The sequence below is a fragment of the Gorilla gorilla genome, chromosome 6, assembly GCF_029281585.2.
Source record: "Gorilla gorilla gorilla isolate KB3781 chromosome 6, NHGRI_mGorGor1-v2.1_pri, whole genome shotgun sequence".
In the NCBI taxonomy this organism is placed as follows: Eukaryota; Metazoa; Chordata; class Mammalia; order Primates; family Hominidae; genus Gorilla; species Gorilla gorilla.
Window position 1 is genome coordinate 122335300 of NC_073230.2, and position 16532 is coordinate 122351831.

The following is a 16532-nucleotide window of genomic DNA, read 5'->3' on the forward strand; positions in this document are numbered from 1 at the left end:
TCAGTAATTTACCAAATTCACACATAGAAAGTGATAGGAGGGGCAGGCTGGGCTGGGCTTCCAACCCAGCATCACAGGCCATGCTTTTCATCACTCTAGATAGTGCTTTGATGTTCTTGAAAGGGCAACAAAGGTGACTAGGAACAGGCTCTTCTAAAGACTGATTACGTTAAATAAAATCTCTTCACAACAGGCTGACCTAAATTATAATTTCTTAATTTAATTATGTAGGTTGCAGAGAATGAAAGGAAATTAATAATGTTCCAGATGTTGGGAATGAATTCATTAAGTCTTTAGAATGAATTTACTTATAGATTTGTTGAGTGACACCATTTTCATTAGAGCTTCCTGGTATAAATTTTGACTTGTAAAGACAGATATTCAAATCCACTTCGGCTATGTCCACCCAAACCAGGAAAGTTTTCTTGAATGACGTTTTCTCACTCCTTTGCAAACTGTTTTCTCAATAATCTGCAGAATTTGGCTGCAGTTGGAGATGTCCAGTCCCTGCTGCTCAATACAATGAAACTTTCCTGCCTAAAGAAATTCAAGGAATAAAGAATTAGGGCTGGAAGGAAGAAGAGAAAGTGATTATCAGAAGTTCAAATCCTGTTGGCAATAATTTGTTAGAGGTTGAGAAGTAATTACTGATACATTGGATTTGCTACTAGCAATCCTTTTAAATATATTCTATATTGGAAAAAATAATCCAGACTCAAAATTTCTCACAGAATTACCAAGTTATCTGGAGAATGTCCAGAACTGTGAAATCAAAGATCAAGTCCAAATGCCCAGGGTCAGTTTCTAAAAAGCAGATTAGTTGGATGCAAGGGACAATTTTATGTGAAAAGATAAAATTCCTAATCCACTGGCAAAAGTATCTATAAATAAACCACTCAAGCAAGTTTCTTTTGTACATTTAAAAAATAAACATAAGACAATTATCTGGCTTGCTTTGAAAAGTTTGTTGAAGGAAACTGTTGCAAACACTAAAGGAGATTAATCATGACTTGAGGTCATGATTAAACAGAGGTAAGGGTTTAATTCAGTTTAGATTTTTTAACATTAAGTAAGATAAATAAAAGGAACAAAAGTTGATTTCAAAACATTATTTAGACCTTAATATCAAGTTATCATGTACAGTACCATGTCTAAGATAAGACATATCTTTGATAATATAGTAAGTCTCGACAATGCACCAATCTCTTAATATTTACTATAATATTTTGTTGTCTCATCTTTTGCATAGTATATACTGAAATTAAATTACTTTTAAAATCCTCATTCTCATGTTTTACATTATTCTTGCACTAGTTTGCTCAGTCCTTTCAAGGTTTAATCTGGTTCAGCAAATGTGTCCGTGCATCAAAGTCTTCACTCCTCTGAAAAGGGCAAGTTTTTACCTGGCCCAATGCCCTGTGTTGTTCAGACATCAGACGTAGTTTGCTATGTCACTCCTCATTGCTCTGAGGTTAAAACTGATTTTGTGGAGGTGGCTGGCAAGGGTCTCTTGTAATTGTTCTCATCTTCGTTGTTATGGAGATGGAACTTATACAGTTTTCTCCCTGCTTAGTTTATCATGCTTCGTATCCAACAGCAAAGTAAACAACCGATTAGGTGACCTACTTAGGTCTGCCAGCATGAATTCGCAGACTTCTGTTATTTAAGGTGTGTGATTACTTGAATCTTCCCCTGTGGTCCAGCTTTTTATTTCTACTATCTTTACATTTTCAGTATGTTGTTTATAAGTGGATTCATTTGCTCTAAATACTTTGTTTATTGCCTTCTGTTCAGAAAGAAGTAAGAGACTGGGTCCTAGGCTGAAAATGTGAATTTTAGATCTATTATTATTGACATAATCCTAAAATCTACACTTCTTCAAGGACACAAAATTGTGCAGCATGCCAAAGCAGTGCCCTGATGTTGTCAGGAACACTCAACACCACTTCTCACAATTACGAGCAGCTGAAGAAACAAAGAGGCAAGAGGAAATAAATGTGGTTCAATTTGTCTTGCCTGGCTTACTATTACAATAAATGAGAGGGGAGAAAGCAAAAGAGGTTGAGTTAAGGTATAATGAGAAGAGGGAGAGGGTAAAGTATCCTTTGGAGAACATAGCATACTATGAAGAAGGTTTGTAGAAGTCTGGCAACATGAGTTTAAATTTTAACTCCATGGAAGATGCTGTTGGTGGCCTGCCCAGAATCCCATTACTGGATTGGTATACCAGCCCTCAATTTCAGAGTTGGCTGCAAATGGCTCACAGCTGTCCTGAAAGCTGCCTCATCCAGGAAGTTATGCTTATCCTCCTCCTCCAGGTGGCCTACATACAATGACCTATGCATGCAAAAGTCAAGCCCCTTTTCCTTGAATTGGGGTCAGTTCTGTAATAGGCATTATGCTTCATTGTCCTCTCTAACGAAATGAGGGAGATTAGTGACACTCATTGTTTCCTTGCAGCTCTAAAATTCTGTTTTAGGGTAGTCAAGACCATTGGATCATTTTTATCTGTAAGTTCTTTCTGCTTCAGATGTTCTGTGTGTTTTTCAATGTTGGGCATTTTTGGTATTTGATGCAGGCTGATCATGACTAAGTCGTCATTCAATTCCAGTTTTCTTCTTTAGCTATTTTTCCCTTTGCCTTTGAGTGTACATGCACTGGAATGGGGAGACAAATTACCTAAAGCAATGCGGCTATAAATTATTAATGATTCCTAACTTCAGGAATGTGTGCCAGCATATTGGCCTTGTTACTGGGAAGCAGGTAAGCGTTCTCATCTCAAATGTTCTTTAACTCTGGAAAAGAAGAAACAATTCACCTTATTTTCTTATCTTGCACAATTATTAAATAGTGCACAAAAATAACCTCCTTTGATTGGGAAATAGTTCAGCAAATCATTTGAATTAGCATCCATGCACAGGATTGTAAAATATTAGAAAAACATTAGAAGAATGTTCTTAAAAGCAGGACAGATAACCTCCTGGATACGTTCTTGCTAAAGCAAGGTCTATGCTGTCTGATTAAAGTCACAGCCTGAGGCATAATGGTACAATTCACCTCACATCCTTATTAACCAAAACTGTCTCTAGTGAGTATTGTGAAGATGTGTAAATTGACATCATCTCCGATTTTTAGCAATTTCCAGTAAGAGTTTTGAAGTGAAATTGTGACTCTAAACTCCAAGCACAATCTCAGACAACACAGCAACCTTGTAGGCCAGTGAGAAATGTACAGAGATCTCTATCAGGTACAGGATAGTCAGGTATGTGACTTCCTGTTGAATAACAACGAGGCACAGTTGCATGCATCTTGGCCCTCCAAAAAGTACTTGAGATCTGGAATAAAGACAAGCAAGTAATGTTTGAGACTACTCACTTGAACAGAATAGCAATTTCTTCAAACCCTCAAGACAATATAAAGACATAGATAAATGTACAATTAAAAAAATGGTCTGTACAAACATGCAAACCCCCTCTTTGGAATAGTAGATTAAAAACATCTAAATTGCTCTGAAGCTTCATAGGCATCTGAATTTTTAATGAATTGAAAAATATCATATTGACTCTACAAGTTGTAACATGCTTACATATTTATTTGATCCTTGTTAAACATTACTGCTATAATTGGTTCTGGATTAAAAGCCCAATAAAATATAAATGAAATAAAGTCTTATAGAGGATGTTAGTGTTTCTCTATTTTCATCTCTCCCTCAACTCCAATTCACTTCTACTCGTCTCTGTGCCTGCAAATGTTGAGCCCTTTAGTGTAAATTACCGGGGCTCCTTGTCTTCTGGCTTCCAGGTGAATTGGGCCAATAGGAGGAACTCACAGGAAACAGGAGGGTCGGGGGAGAGAGAGCCTGGGCATTGCATCCCCTTCTTTCTTTCTGTGTCTCCAGTCTGGTAGGGGCTGCCTAATCCACAACTACAGGTCCTGTTGAGCAACTGACTCCTGTTGCATGGCTGCAGCTCCTGAGACTCTTGTATAATAATATCATTTCCTCCTCTTGCCCTGCAGGTGGTGGTTTCATGCTGTGCTAGCCTAGCTGCTGGCTGCCCGCTCCTCTGTAGATACTCCCTTACTCAAATCCTCCTAACAATCCTAGTGGAGTGGGTCTTGTTTCTTGCCAGGCCACTGACTAATATATGAATTCTCCTCCTATTCAGACTCTGTTAGGTTAAAATGAGGAAATCTCAGTCTTTCTCAAATGCCTGCTTATAGCAGAAAGTGTCAGTGTACAGAGTATAGAAGGAAAGAGGGCTGATTTCTTTATGTGGAAGTATTTCAAAAAAAGATTCCTACTGCACCGTCCACCACACCAAATCCCTTCGCTTGCACCTCTGCAGCATTCTCCCTTCTCATTATTTATCCAATACACTGAGTACTCCCCTGCCTCAGGTCTTCATTCTTGCTGTTTCCTCTAAATATTTCTTGGAAATGTCTGGAGGAATAGTGTTTGTTTGCCTCCTCACTTCTGCAGCATTATGCCCAAGGTCACATTCTCGTAGAGGCTCTGACATGGTTTAGATTTGTGTCCCTGCCCAAATCTCATGTCAAATTTTTATCCCCAGTGTTGGAGGAGGTCCCTGGTGGGAGGTGATGGGGGTGGATTTACCCCTTGATATTGTCCTGATAGTGAGTTCTCACGAGATCTTGTTTAAAAGTGTGTAGTAGGCCAGGCACGGTGGCTTACGCCTGTAATCCCAGCACTGTGGGTGACTGAGGTGGGAGGATCACTTCAGCCTGGGAGGCAGAGGTTGCAGTGAGCTGAGGTGGCACCACTGCACGCCAGCCTGGGCAACAGAGTGAGGCCTTGTCTAAAAAAAAAAAAATTAATAAAAATAAAAGTGTGTCGCACTTCCTTCTCTCCCTTCCTCTTGCTCCACCTTGTAGGAAAGATGTGTCTGTTTCTCTTTTGCCTTCCACCATCATTGTAACTTTCCTGAGGTCTCCCCAGCCATGTTTCCTGTAGAGCCTATGGAACCATGAGCCAATTAAACCTCTTTTCTTTTTAAATTACTTAGTCTCAGGTAGTTCTTTATAGCAGTGTGAGAAGGGACTAATACAGGCCCTCTTTGTTTGCCTCAGATAAAATTTCCACTCCAGACCCTCTATCCCTTCACCCCGGTTAAGTTTAATCATTGGACTTATTTTCAACCAATGTTATTTATTTACATGTTTCAAGTATGCTTACCTTTACTAGAATATTTTTTTCATGATGGTATTTTCATCATCAATTTACTCTGCAGGGCTCAACATTCGCAGGCATAGAGACAAGTAGAAGTGAATTGGAATTGAGGGAGAGACGCAAATAGAGAAACACTAGCACCCTCTATCAGACTGTATTTCATTTATATTTTATTGGGCTTTTAATCCAGAAGCAATTATAACAGTAATGGTTAACAAGAATCAATTTTCTTGCACACATTCGTAGCACAATATACATTTTTTGAATGAGTGAATAATGAGAAAGAAACACATGATAAGATGTTCCATTGAATGATAAAATTCAATGGAACATCTACACCCTCTTTTCTGTGGGGATAAGGGCTAATTTATCTACAAGGTTCATTGAACTCCTTAAAGATTAGAGACTGAAAAAAGTGCCCCAATTGCAATTAAAGTTTTACCAATGTACCATATGAAATCTACTTTAATCTGTAGGTGAAGTAAACTATAGGTTACGTTCTTCAAGAAAATTTAAAAATGTCATTTCATTATATTTCTGCTTCTAAGTAAACATGAAGAACAACAACAACACAGTTTCTAGCTCTAGCTCAGGGCTAAATGTCCTGAGGATAATAGCATGAAGTGCAGAGGGAAGAATAGCCCAGAGTCCTGATTCAGACTTACCAAGTAGAATTTCTTCTTTCTTAACAATGCAGGGGGCAGCACTAGATAATTGGAGGACTTGGGGAAATTGAAGAAACTTGGGAGCAGAAACCACAACAAAATCACAGCATGGTAAAGCTGTAACACACTGTGGTTTCAGACAGATGAATTTGTACTTGATTTTAAACATTCCAGTTCAGAAGAGTCAGTCACAATCTTCAGTAGTTTCTATTTAAGGGCTGAAGATTCTTCCACCCCAAATATTTTCCTTAACACTTGCCTACATTCCCTATGACATATACTGTGCTTATTTCATCCTATGTTGAGGAGGTGTATGTAAATGTTGGTCACTATTCTTGGTAAAATAATCCTATCTAGTGAGATCATTTAATTACCTTATTTACCTCCATTTATCATTCAACTGAAATAGAACCTGCTGCATTTAGTAGGTGCTCAAGTAATCATTTGCTGAATTGAACTCAATGTCCTGACTTCACAGTTGTTTCTTTTATAATTATTTTACTTTTGCTATTTGGTTTAATGTCTCACTTTTTAACATACTTCCCCCCCCCCACCATTGTTGTAATATAATTGACAAATGAAAACTGGGTACAGTGGCACTTTCCTGCAGTCACAGCTACTCAAGAGGCTGAGGCAGGAAGATTCCTTGAACCTAGCAGCTGGAACCAAGCCTGGGCAACATAGTGAGAACTCATCCCAAAAATAATAAATAAAAACTAAAAAAAACCCAAGTGTATATAACCAAGGTACACAACATAATGTTTTGATATATGTATACATTGTGAAATGATTACCACAATCAAGCTAATTAATATACCCATTACTTCACATAGTTAATGTTTTTACTTTGTGTGTGTGGGGAAAAACATTTATGATCTATTCTCTTAGCAAATTTCAAGTCTACAACACAGTATTGTGTGACTAACTATATCCACCATGGTATACATTAGATCTCCAGAACTTATTCACTGTATATTGGTACTCCTTGACCAACATTTCCACATATTTCCCTCTCTTCATTCCCTGGAAGCCACCATTCTATTCCCTACTTCTAGGAATTCAACTTATTTAGATTCCACATAGAAGTGAGATCATGTAGTATTTGTCTTTCTGTGCCTGGCTTATATTACTTAGTATAATGTCCTCTCGGTTCGTCAAGATTGCTGGAAATGACAGGATTTTATTCTTTTTTTATGGCTGAGTAGTATTTCATTTTACATATGTATCATATTTTCTTTATTTATTTTGGCTACTGTGAACAATGTTGCAGTACAAGTGGGAATACAGATACCTTTTGAGATACTGATTTCATTTCCTTTGAATAATGATATAGTTTGATTTTGTGACCCCGCCCAAATCTCATGTTAAATTGTAATCGCCAATGCTGGAGAAGGGGCCTAGTAGAAGGTGACTTGGATTATGGAGGCAAACTTCCCCCTTGCTGTTCTCATGATAGTGAGTTCTCACAAGATCTGATTGTTCAAAAGTGTGTAGCACCTCCCCTTCTCTCTTCCTCCTGCTCCAGCCATGTAAGTTGTGCCTCCTTCCTCTTCTCCTTCTGCCATGATTGTATGTTTCCTGAGGCCTCCTTCAGTCATGCTTCCTGTACAGCCTGTGGAACTGAGTCAATTAAATCTCTTTTCTTTATAATAAATTACCTAGTCTCAGGTAACTGCTTTACAGCAATGCTAGAATGGACTAAAACATGTATATCTATATACCCAGAAGTGAAATTGCTGGATCATGTTGGTCTTCCTATTTTTAAATTTTTGAAGAACCTCCATACATTCTCCATAATGGCTATACAAATTTACATTCCTACAGACATTGTATAAAGATTCCCTTTTCTCCACATCCTCATCAATATTTGTTACCTTTTGTCTTTTTGAAGCCATTCTACCAGGCATGAGATGATATATCATTATGGTTTTAATTTGCATTTCCCTGATGATTAGTGATGTTGAGCATTTTTAATATACTTGTTGGTCATCTTCATATCGTCTTTTGAGAAATGTCTATGCAGGTCCCTTGGCCTCTTTTAAATTGGGTTATTAGTTTTCTTGCTATTGAGTTGTTTGAGTTTCTTACATATATCTTTATATTAACTTCTCATCTGATGTATGGTTTGCAAATATTTTACCCCATTCCATAGTTTGTTTTTCACTCTTTGGTTGTTTCCCGTGTTGTGCAGAAGGCTCAGTTTGATGCAATCTTATCAGTCTATGTCTTCCTTTTGTTACCTGTGATTTGAGGCCATACGGTGATATGGTTTGGATTTGTGCTCCCACCCAAATCTTATGGCAAATTGTAATCCCCATTGTTGGAAGAGGGGCCTAATGAGAGGTGATTGGATCATGGGGATGTATCTCCCTCATAGTGAGTGAGTTCTCACAAGATCTAGTTGACTAAAAGTGTGTAGCACCTCTCCCTTCACCTTATTCCTCCTTCTCCAGCCATGTAAGACATGGCTGCTTCCCCTTTGCCTGCTGCCATGATTGTAAGTTTCTTGACACCTCCCCAGCTATGCTTCCTGTACACCCTGTGAAACTGTGAGTCAATTAAACCTGTTTCTTTATAAATTACCCAGTGTGAGGTAGTTCTTTATAGCAGTATGAGAACAGAATAATACATGAGGTCATATCCAAAAAATCATTGCTCAGATCAATTTCAAGAAGCTTTTTTCCTATGTTTTCTTCAGTAGTTTACAGTTTCAAGTCTTACATTTAAATATTTAATTCATTTTGAGTTGATTTTTGTATATGGTGTGAGATAATTCCATTCTTTTGCATGTGGATATTTAGTTGTCCCAATACCTTTTATTGAATAGGCTGTTTTTTCCCCATTGTGTGTTCTTGCCATCTTTATTGAAGATCAGTCAACCATATATGAGTGAAATTTGTGTATATGTGCTTTATTTTGGTTCCATTGGTTTATATATCTGTTTTTATGTTAGTATTCTGTTTTGATTATTATAGCTTTGTGTTATATTTTGAAATCAAGTAGTGTGGATGCCTCCAGGTTTGTTCTTTCTCCATATCTCCTTGGTTATTCAAGGTCTTTTGCGCTTCCTTCTGGTTTTAGGATTGTGTTTTATATTTCTGTGAAAAATGTCATTGGAATTGTGATAGGCATTGCATTGCTTTGGGTAGTATGAACATTTTAACACAATCAATTCTTCTAATCCATGAACATGGGACATCTTTTCATTTAGTTGTGTCTTCTTCAATTTCTATTATCAATGTTTGATAGGTTTTGGTGTACAGATCATTTACCTCCTTTGTTAAACTTATTCCACAGTAGTTTGCTGTTGGTTGCTATTGTACATGAGATTATTTTCTTAATTTTGTTTTTTTGGATAGTTTGTTGTTAATGTAGAGAAATGCAATGATCTTTACATGTTGATATTTTTCCTGAAACTTTACTTAATTGGTTTATTAGTTCTAACAGTTTTTTGAAGAAGTCCTTAGCATATTTTATACATAAGATCATGTCATCTGCAAACAGCAACAATTTTACTTCTTCTTTTCTATTTGGATGTCTTTTATTTATCTTTCTGGCTTAATTGCTCTGTTCAATATTTCCTGTATTATATTGAAGAGAAGTGATGGGATTGGGCATCCTTGTCATATTTCTGATCTTACAGAAAAAACTTGTTGCTTTTCACCATTAAGTATGATGTTAGTTATGGGCTTTCATATATATCCTACATTATGTTGAAGTATATTCCTTCTATAACTAATTTGTTGAAAGGAAGTTGAATTTTATCAAAAATTTTTGCATCTATTGAGATGATTATATGATTTTCATCCTTAATTATTTTCATGTACTATATCACATTTACTGATTTACATATGTTGACCCATTTTTGCATCTTTGGAACAAATCCCACTTGATCATGGAATATGATTCTTTAAATATGCTGTTGAATTCAGTTTACTAGCATTTTGTTGACCATTTTTGCATCTTTGTTTATCTAGAATATTGGCCTGTAATTTTATTTCCTTTTCATATTCTTGTCTGGCTCTGTTATCAGAGCCATTACTCTGTTATCAGAGTAATGCTGGCCTTAAAAACTAAATTTAGAAGTGTTCCTTCCTTTTCAATTTTTTTGGAAGAGTTTGAGAAGGATCAGCATTAATTTTTTTATTAAATATTTGTTAGAATTCACCAGAGAAGTCAGTAATTCCTGGGTTTTCTTTCTTGTTGGTTGGAGGTTTTTGGTTATTTGTTTAATCTCCTAACCCATTATTGGTCTGTTTTAATACATGTATTTTTGACTCAATCTCTGAGACACTGAAAATGCCCTGTAAACTTTACAAAATATGAGATTTGTTTGAAATTTGACCATATCAAGAGTATTAATCTTAAAATGAACCTTTATCTTAGGATTAATACTCTGACCATAATGAGTATTAAGATTAAGAGTACCTGAGCATGTTAAGAGTATTCTTTTTTATTTCTATTTTTTTTTTTAGATGAAGTCTCGCTCTGTCATAAGGCTGGAGTGCAGTAGCATGATCTCGGCTCACTGCAACCTCCGCCTCCTGGGTCCAAGCAATTCTCCTGCCTCAGCCTCCCAAGTAGCTGGGACTACAGGCGTGTGCCACCACAGCCAGCTAATTTTTGTATTTTTAGTACAGATGGGGTTTCACCATGTTGGCCAGGATGGTCTCGATCTCCTGACCTCGTGATTCGCCCACCTTGGCCTCCCAAAGTGCTGGGATTACAGCCATGAGCCACCACGCCTGGCCAAGAGTATTATTTAAAGCTTAAAGAAAATGGTTCTCAAAACTGCTTGCACTTTTAGAATCCCTATGGAAACTTAAAAGAAACGATGCCCAGAGTCATACCCAGAGAAAATGATTCAATATATATTCAATAGTACCTGAATACTGGCACTTTGCAAAACTTTCCCCTGCATTTTGTTTTGTTTTGTTTTTTGCAACAGAGGATTGGCACCACTACCTTAGAGGATCCAGGTTTTTGGATTCATTTTTGTTTTAACTTACAACACATCTGTTTAATCTAAAAGAAACCCTGATAACAACACGACCCAATGGGCAGATGGCTGGATACTTGTCTGGATATCTTCAATTTTTGTATGTCATGTGGATGCAGCCTTATTTTATCAGCCAACAAGGAGGATTAGTTGGAAAAAATACAAACATATTTATCTCTATCAGAGTAGGAGGAATTACACAATTGGTAGAGTTTATCTTTGACTCTCTAAAGAATAGGTCACACAGTTTTAAGCCAGCCTTCCAGCAGAGATGGAAACATCAGACAAACTGCTTATCTGACATATCCATAATAATTTACCATACCATGCCTTTCCCTACTCTGTTGTTCATTTGCACTGTCAAGCATGATAAGTGAACAAAGATAGACACACTGTTAGCATTTAAATATTACAATGCTTCCCTGTCTTATCATCTATTTTCTTTCCATCCATCTCTTTTCTTTTTTTTCTCCATTTAGCCTCTTTTTACAGCTTCCCTCCTCCATCTTAAGAAGCTTTTAAGAAAATGAGGGTTTTTATTATAAGCAAGTGACAATGTGATGAATTCTTCCATATGATGTATGTAGTGCAGATTGCCTTACTTAAATGATTAATTAAAATTGATCATAAAATAATGCTAACTTACTGAGCCCTCTCCATTACTTTTGAATCCTTTGTTTTTAGAGAAAATCATGAGATGTGCTGCAGCAATACTGTTAGTCTGTGAGCAAGGAATTCTTTGAGCTATGGAAGGCTAGAAGCTTCTCTAGCATTTGATGCTTTCAAAGGAGGCAGCAGAATGTCCTTTGGGGACACCCTGCCAGATTTTATAGAATTTGTTTTCTTTTCTATTGGGAAATGTGGCAATTGCATCCTAGGGACTTGGGTAGACATAAAAATGTAGCATTCTAATTATGTCTATATGGATGAAAGATTTATTTTTAGCTCTTTGAACATTTAAATGTGTACTTCTAGTGTTATCTAACAAATTATAAGACACTTTATGAAATGGTATTGTCTTATAATAGATCCTAAGAGACAAGAGAAAAATTGCTGAGGGCAGGATTTCAGGCCCTGCAGCCCTTATCTTTACCTGTCATCAAAACCCTCTGTTCTAACCAATTGACTGGAATCCAGCCTATAACGTTATTCGGGAATAAAGACCACACAGTGATTGCTGTAAAAAAAGAAAAAAAAGGTAAATATAAACAAATGTAAATTATTGAGAGTAATTAAATGTGGCTGAATTTTCCACATCTTCATGTCAGATATTTTAAACATAAATATAGAAGGGGAGAGGGCGGCCCTGGTATTTTTACTTTGTACAGAAGAGAGAAGTGTAGCATCTGTATGACCTTCTGGCTGTGTCTCCTCCATCAGACAAAAAGTGCTAGTAAATTCAGGGTAGTTTGAGGAGTCAGTTTTACTGATTATTAGGTAATTCAATCAAAATGAATGATCTCAATATTTCATTTAGATATACCCTGGAAATCTGACACAGAGACAGAGTAATCAAAAGCTCCTCTGTTTTGGCTACATCAACATCATAATCATAATCAGACATTAATTGATATTTGGACAAGGTGGTAATCACTGGTGCTGTGAACAGTAATGAAGAGGTATTAGACACATCAGAATAATAATGTGAATAGAAGGCTGAAATGTTATTCTCCAACAAAGAAGAAACAAATATTCAAAATTGTAAGAAGAAAAATGCTGCAAGGTTACAAGATTCTATGCAGTGTTACTTGGTTTGCAGATGAAGTCAGGACTTACTTGAATCAGAATTACTAAACCCCTAAATAGACCTATTCCTGCTTGCCATGCCCAAATCCCCTCTTGGTTCAAATTTTACAATAAAGAAGGCATACTACACATTTTTAAGTACATGAAATCATGAGAAAGTATTTAATTTTCACATACTTGTGATTTGGAGAAAGAACTTAACTTTTTTATGAAGCGTGAGAGGAAATTGAGGATGAGCATTTGGATTACTTTCTGACTTGAACACCTGGGAAAGTATATGTATTTTCAAGTATAAATGAATAGCCCTGGAAACAGAAGCACAACTCTAGTAACAATAACTAGTATTTATTGAGTGCTTACCATGTGCAAGGTGTTGTTCTAAGCCCTTTGCATTAATTAACTCATCTAATCCTCATTACAATCCTATTTGGTAGGTAGTATTATTAACACCATTTTACAGAATAATTAAGATGCACAGGTTAAATAAACAGAGCAAGGTCACAGACTGGTACATGGCACAGCTTGTATTTGAACCAAAAAATTCTGGGTCCAGAGTCTACAAAAAAACTAACACACTAGAGTGCCTTGACGCATTAGGGCGATTTTTAAAAAAATCTTTCTTGTCTCTGGCCAGGATGCTACCACAGCCTTATATAAAGATAGTTACTTTTTATTATGCACATTTCAGATTATCAAAAGTTCAACGTGTATAGTGAAAAGCTGAGCCTAGGTCAAAAAATAATGAGATGATCATCAGCCACCAGAGGGCACATTTGTCTATGGTCTTGAAAGCCTCTGGAGGGAGGGGACGGGGTAAAGGAAGAGGGGGAGCTAAGAGTACATGGCCTAGCTGAATTTTCCTGGGCATGAATACCAGCTTGGACCACAGTGGAAGTGCCAACAAATTACAAGCTTCACAAATCAATGATACAAGTTTTCTGTGGGGGCGGGGCAGGGGGACACAATGTTTATCTATGAAGAAAGGCTTTATTTTTGGCTCATCTGAGGCAACAGGGTCATCAGGCTACACAGGGAATAGGTACAATTCAGGGAACAATATGGGACTGAATAAATAAACATGAATTTTGCATCTCATATGTTTACTCACTCTATCACAAAGAAGATCCTATGATATGTTCTAAGGGCCCTGGGTAGGGGCTCTCAGGCTAAGGACCATGATGAAACAAACCTTTGCATTTTAATAGACAGTGATGTTGAAGGGTGAATTACTGGTCTGTGTAATTCCAATATAATTAGTCAATGCTTTCAAAATGGTTGATTGAAGAAGTCACTGTACTTGAGGTCCAAATTAACATAATCTAAATCCTCTAGAGAGGAGATACTACAATTTCCTTTCTCTCATAAGTGTCAGAAGTCAGAAGACTATTGTTCTTTCTAGGGTTTAGCCAATGACCCTTTTTATAACAAATATTTTGTAGTTCTCCCTTTTTCCTTCTAAGATGAAATTTTAGATACTATATCTTACTTGTAGTATAAAGATCAATGTAAGAGTGGTGATGGTATCACAGGTGTTTTTCATATATCCAAACCCACCAGATTGTACTCCTTAATACATGCATCTCTTTGTGTATCAATTATACCTCAATAAAGCTGTTAATCAATATATCTGATTTAATTATAAAATAAAAATCAATGAAATAAATTTAAATGAAGTAATACACATTTCAGTATGTAAATATTCAGTCAGGACCACACAAGAAAATAAAATGAAGTAGTAAGATGCTTGCACCTACACATAGAATTCCAGAAATGTGACTGTTCCAAATCCAGATTGATGTAGGTGTATTGAACTGGTTGTACAGGGTGACTCAACCCCCACCAAGTGACACTGCTGTCAGGGACATGATTTTACAAAATTGCAAACAAATCTTGGCTAAAATCCAAATAAAGCAAGGTAAAATCTTCCCACCATTTGGCAAAGACTGGCATTCCCAGAAAAATTATCTTAGGGAAAACTATGCTTATTGTAAAATGTGGTTAGATTCTAAGCTCAGATTATAAATATTTTTTCATCCACGTAAGAGACCAGCAGGACATTTAAAAGTCATTTGGGACAATTCTTGGTCGGTAGGCCTCCTCCACACACTGCAGAACATGTAGTCCTCCCTTGTGAAAAGCAAGTGGTGCCCTCTTATGATTACCAAAAATACCCCATGCCTTTCCCAAATCCCTCCCATAGTGGGGCATCACCACATGGAGAACCATTAGTCTGGCTCAAACTTGCTTCAGTCAAGTTTTATTTTTTTCTCTTCTCTTTAGTGGAAATAATATAGCTATTCATCTGCACTCATATAGCAATGACTGCAGACTCTACCTGCTGTACATGAAGGTTATCGTTAAGCTCCTCTTTAACCTTATGAAATGCCAGGGAGGACATTAAATACAAATCTCTCTTTAAAACCGAAGTTGCTTTAAGAATGATTCAGCCATGGCAATAATGAAAGTCAGTTCTTAGAATGTGTTCTTCAGCCAGTGTAAATTCCCAAAGGGAAAAAAGAAAAAAAAATAAGCAAGGGACCATCATGGTCATTTTGAAGGGTAAAGGAATCCAAACTAAGGATTTTATACAGAACACAAGCACAAATGCAAAGCAGTTTTCAGAGGGTCAGTGGCTCTTAACAAAGATTATACGGTCAAGTCTGTTTAGCATGAATCTAGCAACAAAAATCAATGTTACGTATGTTCTATCAGAATGACCCACACACAAATCTTTTAACTGCCAGACACATTGATAAATCAACCAAGCACTAATGTTATCTGACTCCTTCACAGATAAAGATGCCACATTTTTTGTGGCATCCATAGATTACTTTAGACAGAAATAAATTCCTAGAGCAAAAAAGGATAAGAAAAAGAAGATAAAGTATGTGCTATTAAATACATTGAGATTTATTTTCTTCTGTATTATTTGAAAAAGTGCAAACTTGGCGACCTTGTGTTTTGTCAAAGCAGTACTAAATCTTACTTTATTTGTGAAAACAAAATAAAGAATATGTATGGGATATCACGACACTCATATACTGCAACGACTACATTTATAGAATATTAGGAGTATGCCCAAGTGAACAAAAAACTTTATTAGATACAAACAGTACAAATATTCATGCTTTTTAACTCCTTGGCAAGCATTGATATTATTAAAGAATCTCAGATCATAGGTAGATTTTTGAAAGGTTTAAGATACAGACCCCTCAATATGTCATTTATATAGATATGTAGTGACCAGGTATGGTTAGTCTACTTAATGTGATATGTCCCCAAACTCATTAAATTAGTAGTATGCTTAGATACATCACATTTGTAAGAATTCAAATAAGTGAGCTGCTTGCACAAGGTAAATATACTTAATACTACTGAACTGTTTAAAAAAACACTGAGCAATTAAGTTTTTCTTTTTTAATTAATGTCTGCAGTCAAAACCCTGCACCTCTGAATAAGTGTTAGCCCTGTATGGCACATTATGAACACTGCAGTACAATATCCATTGGAAAGTAAGTGCCATGAGTTCAGGGACATGATCTCTTTTGTTCACATCTATATCTGTAGTGTCTAGAAAATGTCTCTGATAGCAGAAGTTCACAATACTTATTAAATAAATGAATTACTAAATTTCAGTTGCTCCCATGAGCTCCAATATCTTTAAATTCATAATATGATCACTAATATACTTATTGTTGAGATGAAGTGAGATATGCAGAAATACTTTACAGACTGTATCCATTATGAATTATTATTGTGATATGCTGTTATTTTGATATGTCATTTACCCTTTAAAATAAATTCCTATGTATTTGTCAATAGATGAACAAAAGCCTAGAGTACAAAAAAACACATTTTCTGAAACACTCTCTGTTAGAAATTTTATGATGTCCGGTGTTCCAGATTTCACTGGCCACTTCCTGTCAGTCTCCTT

The 16532-nt window shown here is 36.4% G+C and overlaps 2 long non-coding RNA genes across 2 annotated transcripts in view; both read right to left on the reverse strand.

The window, feature by feature from the left end:
* Positions 1-200: 200 nt before the first annotated feature.
* Positions 201-1631, reverse strand: LOC129534672 (uncharacterized). Its single transcript, XR_008681343.1, has 2 exons — positions 1404-1631; positions 201-537 (listed from the first exon to the last, which is right to left on the reverse strand). It is a non-coding gene; the product is annotated as an uncharacterized lncRNA (long non-coding RNA).
* A 931-nt stretch (positions 1632-2562) lies between these two features.
* The window catches only part of LOC134758943 (uncharacterized), a 201861-nt gene continuing 187891 nt past the window's right edge, over positions 2563-16532 (reverse strand). Inside the window, exon 7 of the long non-coding RNA XR_010134743.1 lies at positions 2563-2795. This is a non-coding gene — a long non-coding RNA (uncharacterized lncRNA). The remainder of the gene's footprint in view (positions 2796-16532) is intronic.